This window comes from Furipterus horrens, unplaced genomic scaffold (assembly GCF_987537825.1).
Source record: "Furipterus horrens unplaced genomic scaffold, mFurHor1.1.pri manual_scaffold_8, whole genome shotgun sequence".
Taxonomy (NCBI): domain Eukaryota; kingdom Metazoa; phylum Chordata; class Mammalia; order Chiroptera; family Furipteridae; genus Furipterus; species Furipterus horrens.
The window spans coordinates 101,854,937-101,866,189 of record NW_028327178.1 but is presented as its reverse complement, the minus strand read 5'-3'; the positions used below and the strand labels follow the sequence as shown (position 1 = coordinate 101,866,189).

General features: G+C 46.1%; 1 non-coding gene across 1 annotated transcript; it reads right to left on the bottom strand.

The window, feature by feature from the left end:
• Positions 1–10,360: 10,360 nt before the first annotated feature.
• On the bottom strand, positions 10,361–10,464 carry LOC150003672 (U6 spliceosomal RNA). Its single transcript, XR_016512821.1, has one exon. It is a non-coding gene; the product is annotated as a U6 spliceosomal RNA (small nuclear RNA).
• Between the last annotated feature and the right edge of the window lie 789 nt (positions 10,465–11,253).

Genomic DNA, 11,253 nt, shown 5'->3' with positions numbered 1-11,253 from the left:
TATGGGTACTGAGTGAGGTGGCAGGTGACCCCTCCTGTCCCCACACAAAGTAGAGGACATTGAGGCAACCGGAGGAGAGATTACACCAAGACAAACTAAAACCTGGAAGCTGAATGAGCCCCAGCTAGTGTCTGCATGTGGTTCCTGCATAGCCGTGTGGTTTGAGATAGGTCACGTTTCTGGACTGCAACTTTCTTGTCTGAGAAATGGGAGGCTCGATGACTCTGCGACTTATCTGATAAGGACCTTTCCTACTGCTCTAAAGATCTCACACTTCTTCCCAGGGTTGTACAGCCAAGAACGGGCAAATCTTGGGCGAGATCTTGCTGTCTGAGTTTCTTGTTCATGTTCACAGTCCCTTCTCCCTCCCCAAGCAAGCCCACCATGTCTTGTCGGAAATGAACAAAAGGACCTGGCTGCTGTGGCTCAGTGGATTGAGCATCGGCCTGCGAGCCAAGTGTCGCTGGTTCGATTCCCAGTCAGGGCACATGAATAGGTTGCATGTCAGGTCCCCAGTTGGGGGCATGAGTGAAAGGCAACCACACAATGATGTTTCTTTCCCTCTCTTTCTCCTTTCCCCTCTCTCTAAAAATAAAATAAATAAGCAAATAAATAAAATTATTTTTTTTAAAAAAAGAAAAGAACAAAAGGAGAGGCGGAATCCCAGTGGCTGAGACGGTGACGGCAGAGACCCTGGAGAGATGAGCGCCCCAAGGCCCTCAGCCAACATTCTCCAGGGTCCATCCCTGCTGTGGAGCCCCAGTGATGAGGCCCCAGTCCAGCAGGGGAGACAGGCATGGATGGGTGACACGTAAGTGAATCAGTGTGGTTGTTTCAATGAAACTTTATTTACAAAACGGACAGCAGGCTGGACTTGACCCCTGGCCATGCTCTGCTGGCTGCTGGGATGGAGAGGAACCAGGACTGGGCAGAGAGCTCCATCAGTAACGTGGCCAGGAAGGCCTCACTGGGGACACAGTGTGGGGGTCAGAAGTCACTGAATGGAGACCCTGGGGAGGGTGTTCCAAGCAGAGGGAAGGAACTTCCAGGGCAAAAGCCACAGCTGGAACACACTCAGTATGTTGGAGGAACGAGGCTGCAGGAGGAATAGAGGCAAGACAGGTAATAACAGAAATGGCAACTACTGTGTGTTACTGGCGCTCATTTACCCCTCCCAAACTGAGGCACAAGGAAGTGAAGCCCCTGGCCCAAGGTCACCCCCAGCTAGTGACTGTGGGGTCAGCATGTCCTCCACTCTGCTCATGATGAGAACTGCCTGCAGGGGAGACAGTGCCTATAGTACTAACCCCAGTGCCCTGCCCAGAGCTGGGTACATGACAGAGACTTAGGGAGCAATGGACAAAGTAATCACAGTGACATTTGTCCAGCACCGACCCTATGCAAGCCCCCTTCTAAGACCTTCATGTGGACTACTTGATCTAATCCTCATATCAACCCTATGAGGTCACCATGTGACAGAAAAGGAAACTGAGGCATGCAGAGTTTAACTCATTTTCTCAAGATTGTGGGCCAGAGGGAGAATGAGCCAGAATTCAAGACCATCTGACTCCGGAATCCCTTCCCATAACTGCTATACGCACACACACATGTATGCATACGCATGCACACACACGTGGACACGCATGGGCACCAGAGCATCAGCAGCAAACAACAGTTGGAAGAAGAGTGTTACCCCCACATAGAGCAGTAGGAGTCACATATGAGGCTGTTTTCCGTGAACTGTGAGTGCCTGAGTCACAGCTACTTGGTACATGATCATATATAAGAAAGGCTAGGTGAGCATGGAATCCCGATTCCCATAATTCCAGCACATGTCTCCTTTCGTCTGCCAGTGCTTGGCTTTTCAGATGCATTTCACCACTCCAGGTTTCAGTTTCCAAATCTCTGAAACCGGGCTGGTAACATCACCCCTCTCCAAGGGCTGTCGTAATGACACCTGTGAGTTCTTCGAGCCATGCCTGGCACACCGTTAGTGCTCAGTAAATGTTGGTTCATATAATTACTGCCCCATGAATGAGCAGTCTGCTCCCTGACTCCCCAGCGCCAGACAGCCCCTGCAAGCCTCCATGGACAAGAGCCACGCTAGTATCATTGTTTCAAAACGCCATTACCCCAAACACCCTGATAAGCTGTCACATGTCAACCAGGGACTTGCCAGCCCTCACCTCACTGTGCTGGGCTGATAGGATCCAACCCTGCAGGAGTTTATTCTTTTCTTTGCCTGTTCCTTTTCTGTACAGATCAACCAAAAAAATATTAGCTGCATCTGGATCTTGTGTGTTAATAACTTTAATAGTGCACAGGAAATTGAGTGGCTTGGGGACTTGGTGCCAGAGGTTGAGTGGTCACTGCATGGAACAGACCAAGTGAAAAGCGGAGATTCTAGGGCAGGAAAGAGAAGGACCCTTGGGGATTGGCATAGAATGATTTGATGGCCTTCAACAGTCCAGGTTAAATTAAACGTCATGACTATTCTCTTCTTGTCGTTCTCGAAGAATGGGCACCCCCAAGCAGGGAGTTGAAAATGAAGGACTCAGTCCTTAGCATTCCCAATGGGAATAGAGCCGCAAGGCCCTGACGCCCATCTCTGGCCACCTCTCCCACCTCCACTCTGCACTCTCCTCTTGCTCAGCAGCCACACTGGGTTTGCTGGTCCCTGAATCACCCCAACATGACTCTTCCCCGACCCAGTCTTTGCCCTTGCAGTTCCCTCCGTCCTGATCTTCATACGCCAGCTTCTTCCTCCACATCTAGGTCTTGGCTCCAACAGGGAAGGAGAGTGGCTTTCTCTCGGGATACTGTGTCTAAAGGGGGCCCACCCTGCAGCCGTCACCCTCTGCTAGTCCACCCCCCGGCTGTGTTTCTTCATAGCATTGTCACCATTTAAAATATTCGGGGTGTATTTTCAGTGTGATCACTGTGAGAGTAAGGGGCTCATCTTTTCTGTTTACCTCTCTCCCAAACGTCTGGGAAGTGCCAGGCAGAATGCAGGCGCTCAGTAAATCCTTTCAGGTGCATGAATGCACGACCGAATGAATGACTTGGTGACTATCTCATGAGGTTTGCTACTCTTGGGTAGTATGTGTGTCAGTGATCATCTAGTGATGCCTTGAACATGAACCAGATCTTTTATTCTTGTTTCCCTTTACATGCCTGCCTGGCTGGCTGGCTGGCTGGCTAGACTCAAAGCTCCTGAGGGCAAGGGGTATACGCTTTGTGCTTCTCTGCATCTTCCACAGTGACTTGCACTTGGCCTACTCTAAAAAGATACCTCAGGATTGGGTTAGATTGAATTAGATTGGCCTGGACTCGACTGGATGTGATTTTAGGTGGGTGGTCATGGATGGTCTTACTTGGAGAAGATGGTAGACAGGAGACTCCGGGAAATGGGGGGAGAAGAAGAGAGAAGCCATGTGGCTGAGCGGAGTGAGGGAGGCAGCTGGAGGTGCCCTTATACACATATGGGAACTAACTAATTCGTTAGTCATACACTGTCATGCACTCAAATTTCACCTTGGGCTATTTTTAGTATTTGAGTATTTGACAGCAATTATTACTATTTTAGTACCACAAAACCCTTCAGAGAAGTGCTTTAGACAGACGGTCTTCTCTGTATTGGAAATATGTTCCATATTGATTACGGTGCAAGGATTATTGAAAGGCCATCTCATTTTCCCACCCGACCTCCCAGTCTATTGGCATGACCCTCGTTTGTCAGGATGCTAATTTTAAACAGCAGAGCACCCGTTCTATGCCTGCTGGATGCCTTTGGTGACCATTTCTGCCCCTTATTAGGAGCAGGGCTATGAAAATGAGCATGAAACCCACACATCAAAGGATGGTCCCTCCGATTCCAAGTAGCCCGACAAGAATACCTGGAAAATAGGAAACCCTCCCTGTTGCCTGCTGTCCAGATGGAAGGAATTGGGTTTACAAAGGAACTCACAGGATCACACCACAAAGACCCTGGTCTTCTCTCTTTATGAGCTTATTCCGTCAAGCCCCGGTGAGCTTGGTTTTGTTTGAGGTTTAACAGGATTTCAGGCTTGGGGGTGGTCTCTCTGTATTTTCTTTTTCTTTTTCCTTTTGATGCTTAAAAATACCCACGACACCAAAGAAACAACTGTGACTGAGAAGATCGGAATTACACAGGATGTAATTCCCTTTCACATACACGTCAAAGGGTGGTGGTGGGTCATCTCGGAAGTTGTGATTTTTCTTGTACACGAGCCCAAAAGCTGAGGATTTGGGTTAAATGAAAATGTCTAAGAATAAAGTATGACCTCAAGGGTCCCCCTTTGAGGTTGGGGTTTCAACCCCTAAAAGCCCGAAACAGAAGCTTTTGGTCAATCATTGCACCACGGGAAAGAGAAAATGGGTTAGGTTTGTCATTTCTGTGTGTGCGTCTATGTGTGCGCAGTGACTCACCATGTGTATAGTATCATCCTGTGGGGAGTTTGAAAAGTTGAGGGGTCACTTGGGGTAGCCCAGTGATTGGGATTGCTGAAAATAATTTTTTAAAGGTGAAATTGGGATTGTACAAACGTTAGATGAATGTGTCAAAGGTTTTATTTAACTCAGTAATGGGTAAGGGGGCCAGAAAGGTTTTAAACCAATTCAAAGGAAAATCCAGAGTGCAACCATTTATAGGCTATTAAGAAAGCTGGATTGAATTGGATTAATAGATACAAAACTGGCTTCTTCCCTAATGCGGGAAGGGAGTCAGTTAAACCCCCACTGGACATAATGTGCATTTCTAAGGACAAGGATTGTTTGCATTGCTATCAATTCTCTACAAACTACCTTCTCTCTTTACAGAATTGTAAAATAGTCTATACAAAGACAATGAAAGGCGAGGAACATTTAGACACCCAATAAGTTTCAAAATCTTTTCAATTTCTTCCTCACAAGGGCTACTGGCATTTAGCCAACAGAAGCTCCGGTATATCTCAACTCCTGCTACTTACAAGGCGGTCCCACTGAGTCCCCTATGACTTTTAAATGTCCCTCTACATATTCCCACAAGTAAAAAAAACTGTTTATAATTAATTGGCACACAACCCTAACTCCATAGGAACAAAAGTATTTGCTGCACCTGGTAATGTACACTGAATAGGTTTTACTCCAGTAAAAAGTTTTACATCTGTTCTTTCATTTCCTATATTCCTTGTACAAAATGACTTCCGGTTGTCCTGCTGCTTTCAAATCCAGTCTTATTCATCAACAGCAGAAGCAAACCTCTCGTTTATTCTTTAAATCTTGTCATGTAGCCGCTCCCAAGTGCATATGTATCGTACTTTAATTTTGTGTAATTCTATTGTCTTGTTATTTTTAGTATAAGCAATATCCTAGAAGTTAGTTACCTTTTATTTCTCCTTCATATGACAGCTAGGACAGCATTCTGACTTTTTAATTACGTGTACCAGTAGGTGATAGTATTCGTGAATTTTATTTCAGGCATATAAGGCAGCATTATACACTATTTGTCATAAAGGTGAGTGTTGAGGTAGTCAGTAGGGATGAGAACCACTGTGTTCGAGGGATACTGCCATCAAGTTTCTCTCTTCGTTTTCTGATGACAGCCATTCTCATTGAGGGGACAAAACCTTCCCCACTGGATAGAGCCTAGAGGACCTGCCAGTCAAGGCGCCCATCCTCCGACAAGGCAGCCTGTCCCTGGCCAAGCTGCGCTCTCTTCTCAGATGCAGGGTCATAAGCATGGTGACTGAAATATCAAAACCCTTGAAGCTAGTTGGTTCTAGCAGCCAGTGGCGGTTCCTATTGCTTATAAAGATTTCTTACCCCCAAACAAAACAAAACAAAGTGAACATAAAACCAACAAAAGATTACCCAACTCGTAAAACAAACAAACAAAAAAAATCCTTCCATTCATCCTTTCACACAAGTATCATTTCCTGCGCTCCTACTATGTGGCAAGTTCTGCGCTGAACGTGGGGATGAAGGGTGACCGGCCTGGGGACAGTCCTATCCCCCGTGCAAGGCGCATAGTCCGGGTGGGGGGGACACAGACAATAGCCAGGTTAACTACTGTGGACAGACCTCGAAACACTGGTGGAAGGAGGAGTCTAAGTCGAATCTCGGTAAGACAAATCACATTCCAGGGTCCGCCTCTTCATAAAACGATAACGATGCATGTAATGTGAGTGGCAAACCCCTACATGTTTCTGTCTTTGTCTCTTATTTTGTAAATTCTGGATTCACTGTCTGGAGCTTCCCAGAAGCAGAGAGGCCTGTTTCAGCAAAGGTGGTTTTCATTTGCATTTGGAAATCCACCAGACATGGCAGTGCCTATCATTATATGCAGCTTTTTCTTAATTTATGTAAAACAGTCCCTTTCTCTACTCATCTTTATTTAGTTCATTTCCAAGCTCCTGGCTGGGGCTCTGTCAAGGCTGACGGTGGCATCCCTCAGGGGGCTTCATTATCAAGACCATTCTCATGTGAGACGCCCCAAGTTGTCCCTCCTCTGGAATGCACTGTCTCTGCTGAACTGCCTGGAGCCAGAGCCTCCAAGTTCTGGTCACTTAGATGATTCATTGCCTTGGCTTTGGACCAAGTTGTGCAGTTCTATATAACTGATCCCCATCCTCCAAACTGGACTTTAAATATCCAAGCTGAGCTTGAGTGGGTGGGACTTCTGGTGATTTAACTAAACTTTCACTGAGGGTCAGAGAGAGGAAACAGACCCTATACGTTGAGTTAAATTAAATAATACATGATTTTTCAAATTAGCGGAAGTACAGAAAGGCTGAAAATGTAGCAACTGTCCTTGGTCCCTGCCTTCTGACCGTCTGTCCACGTCCAGGACCAGCCACTTCTGAACTTCGGTCCTTCGGAAAGCAAGACCCCTACATACAAAAGCTTAACTCGCGTTGTGGCATGCATCTGCAGTGTGCCCCGCGTCCGCAGCGTGCCCCTTCTGCTGCTGAGTCGTATTTCAGTTTGTTTATTTCCTTAACTGCTGATGGGCACGTGGTTCATTTTCACTTTGGGGCTATTCTGAATAAAGCCACTATGAGCATTCTCATCCGCATCTTTTGTTTCCGTTTCTCTTGCGTACATGCCTAGGCATGGAATTACTGGGTCAGAGGACAGAGGTACAGTTTAATTTTTTTTAACTACCCAAGAGTTTCTCATCATGGTGGTACTATTTCCTAATCCCACCGTGGCTACAGGAGAATTTCTTGGGCTCCACGTCCTGGCTTTCTCAGCTTTAGACATTGGTTGCTGGCCTGCTGCCTTAATGTTTAGCAGTCAGTAGAAAGAACAGAATTTTTCTACCATAAGGGGAGGAGAGAGGGAACAGTGAGCTTTTCCCAGACGGTAGCGGACATTGGGGACTGGCTCCCAGTACCCATGACCCACCCTCACAAAAAGCGGTCCTTGATGTCTCAGGAACTTCCCGTTCCCTTCCACATCCCATGGGGACTCAGAGAAGATGGCCCCACCCCACCCCAGCTCAGCCAGAGCACTCTTCTGAGAAGCTTCCAAAGCTTCTGATGACCGGATTTCTCCTGAACCCAAGTGACCCCCAACACCAGGTCACTGACCCAACCCAACAGCCAAGGCAGAGATGAAAGGTATTCGATCCTTGAAGACATCTTCAGATTGCTGACTTGCCTTTTGACTGAGGGGACCCACATATGGTATAACTGCTCGAGCCCATCTGAGGATGAGTTTCTGCTCTTGGTAACAAAAAGCATCCCAGCCCACGGGTTACTGACAGTGTGCGTTGGAGAGCCGTGAGCCAATTCTTACATTCTCTCAAATTTCCACAACAGCGTTCAAAGTTCAAACCACGTTTGGCTGGGGGGTGGGGGTGGGGTGCCAAACACCTCCCATTACCAAGGAGGCTATGCAAGGGAAACTATTCCATTTGAAAGAGAAGTGATATGTTAATGGCTGATATTGGGGTGCGTTTAGAAATATAATGCTCCCCAAAGTTAATCAATAAAACAGACCAACATGCTTCCAAAGATGCTGCAGTGACTCGAGATTTTCCCAAGACAATTGCTTTCTCAGGCAATTGGTTTAACTGTATTGCGGGGCCCGTTGGCTGAGTTAACAAGGATCTCCCTCGCGGGGGAGGCCGAGCTCAAGTCTGCCCACATGGCTACATAATGATCACACTTTTGTTTGGTTGTCCTGTGCGACGCGGATGAGACCAGGACATACAGGGACAGAATCAGCAATAGAACCACCTCTCAATTCACCGCTTCCTCAGTTTTCTCTCTTCTCTGACACTTCTCCCTGTTCCCGTCTAACAAGGAAGGTGGATGTTGTCCATTGTTTCAGACCAGAAACCCCCACTCAGAGAATTCCTTGTTGCCCTTGTAGATGTTTTAAGGTTTAACATTTTAAACCATATGCTTATTTTCTAAATATTTTGCCAACCATTCCAGTGAATGTAATCCATGGGGATGGATTTTTTTTTCTCTCTCTCTTAAAAGAAAAAGGCAACTTTGGTGAGAATGCTGATCTGTTCCCTCCGCTCCTTCCCCCCGCCCCCTCCTCCTCCCCCTCCCCCTCCCCCCGCCCCATGCACTCCGCCTGCACTCAGCACTAGGCTCACCCCCATGGAAGGAGAGAGGCTGCGTTCAATATAAATGCAAAGCGCTCCAGACACTCAGGATTATCTGCGCTTTGCATGAATAACGACAGCAGCTTGCAAGTGGGCAGGACTTGGCAGAGAGGCCCCTTCGCCAGTCCGTGCGGCACCAACACGCTCCTCTAAGCGCCTGTGAAATCTGCCTTCAGTCGCTAATTTCACACTCCAGGGGCAGAGCTGTGAGCAGCTCGGAGCCCGTAATTCTCATTTCATAACAGTTTCCTTAACCTTCAGACACCCTCTTATGACATTTTCTCCACCTTGGAAAAAATTAAAATGCTCAATTCCTTTAAGGTTAAATCTCAGGTTTGTTTTTGCTTAATCATCTCTTTACTGCCTTGACTTGGCAAACAGCAGAGATTTTATTTTGTCTCTGCCACGGTTGCATTTTTTTAAAAAAACGCAATGGATCGTTTGCATACTCTGCATTCATTATTCCCTCTCCTGCCATTTTCTAAATAATGTAGGTACTTTGGATGCTTCTGTGATGAGCAAGGAATGCTTTTGAAATGCCCTGTTAAGATATGCTTTTCATGTCTCTTCTGATCATAAAGCAAGTTCTCTTCTGTGGGTTCCTGCAGACCTGAGAAATGTGTTGCAAGACACGGGGAGAGGGTCCTTGGGGAGAGAGGAAGTGAGGATTTTGGTTGACTGCAAGAATTTCAGTGGCTGGATTTATGAACTCCTGAAAGCAGTTGCATTTGGAATTAGGGTTTGATTGTTTTGATGGTTCCCATTATCAAATAACTCAGTTGGGCATTTCTGTCAATGAGCGATGCAGGCATAATATCTATTCAGATAATAAAATATTGTTAAATTCTGGTTCAGTTGTTTCAAAAAAAGATTATCACCGGTTTGTTCCTGATATAAATTGCCTTGTTGGGGCTTGCTTTTTTGTTTGTGTTTGTTTGATTTCTAATAAGCCATCGTTCTCATTGAGATCTTTTTCAAAACAGAATATGCTGAGCGATCAGGAAAGTAGGGACATGCCTCTGAAATTTTAATTCCTGGTAAAACAACCGATCCTGTCTTTATTTGAAAATTTGATATTTTGTTCATTGCAGACTTTTTTTGACATTGATTTTGGTTTTTAAAGTATTGCATCAAAATCCTATTCATCTTGATGACTGAGTTGGGATGCACCCCAACATTATTGTGTCCATCGCAGTCCCTGCCCTGAATTCACCTCAAGCCCAAGGAAGTGGTGAGCCTGGGGGGGTCTCTCACCCCTGATGATGAAATTGGGTCTTCCCTGGAGAACAGGAAGATACGAGTTTCACACTGGCTCTAGACACCGGGAATTCAGTTGTGAATGATGATGTCATTGGTACCCAACTTCCTGCCTGCCTTGCCCTCTCTTCCCGCCCCCTCTCCCCCCGTGTATGTTCTCATGACCTGAGAGGGCACAGCATCTCTCTTCCAGCATCATCCCAAATTAGAACAACCGAGTGCCAGACATTCCTTGGGTGAGGGTCTCTCAGATGAAACCTCAAAACACCAGGATCCCAGTATCATCGCTCTGTACACGCTCGGCTACCCATGAGGCCTGGGGAGAAGTGGGGAGGGTATATTTCCAGGCAAGAATTTCAGATTCAGCTGTAATCCCAGGCAGGCTTTCCCCGCCCTGCTCTGGGGCGGATGTAAAAGTCAACTGTGTACCTCTCAGTGATTTTTCTTTTTTTAATTTTCTTTTTTGATTACAGTTTACACAACAATATGGATTCCTTCACAGATTTGCGTGTCATCCTTGCGCAGGGGCCACTCTAATCTCTGTATCGTTCCAATTTTAGTACATGTGTTGCCAAAGCAAGCTCGCTCGGTGCTCATAGGTGTCTGCTACGTCAACACAAATTATCAACCAAAACTCTTGGATATTTGGCCTCCAATGTACCAACATTTAGATATTTTGGAATGTCTGGAAATATCTACTTGGATCAGTGATTTTTTTTTTTTTTTTTTTTTTTTTTTTTTTTTGCCTCCCATTTTGGCCAGGCAATTGAAGCCTGTACATGTTTGGGACTTTTTATTATAGTGGCAAAATGTTCTTTCAGTCACCCAAAAGGCATTACCCTTCATTTCATAATAGCTGGCATCCTGGTGGTCCTGCATGTTCTGTCACAACCCTTGGACGGACGTAGGCAGGGCCGGAATGAGTTTATCTGAGTCTTGGCAGAAGGTCTCGTGACACCCCCCCCCCCCCGCCCCCAGGCCATGTCCCACCTCCTTCCTCTTCCTGGGAAGCTGACACAAGAGAGTTTTTCATCACCAGCCAGGTGAACTAGGAGGTGTTCTGTCTCACCCCCTCAGAATATAGAATATAATGCAGACTATTAAACCACTTAGCTGCAATCTGCAATAGGTTTCTTGGCAACAGGGTGTCCCATCATTCCTTGCAGCCATCCAGCCTCTTTTATTAGGTGTCACCCTGAATCTTAAAGGTACAGCTCTCTATTGGGCAGAAAGCCCTTTGGAGACAAGAATAGAAAAACCAAACTCAAACAGGAATTAAGCAAAAAAAATAATAATAAATAAGTAAATAAAATAAGTACATTTATTGACCCATATAACTTAAGGACAGTCTAAGGTAGTGATTCTTAATGGAA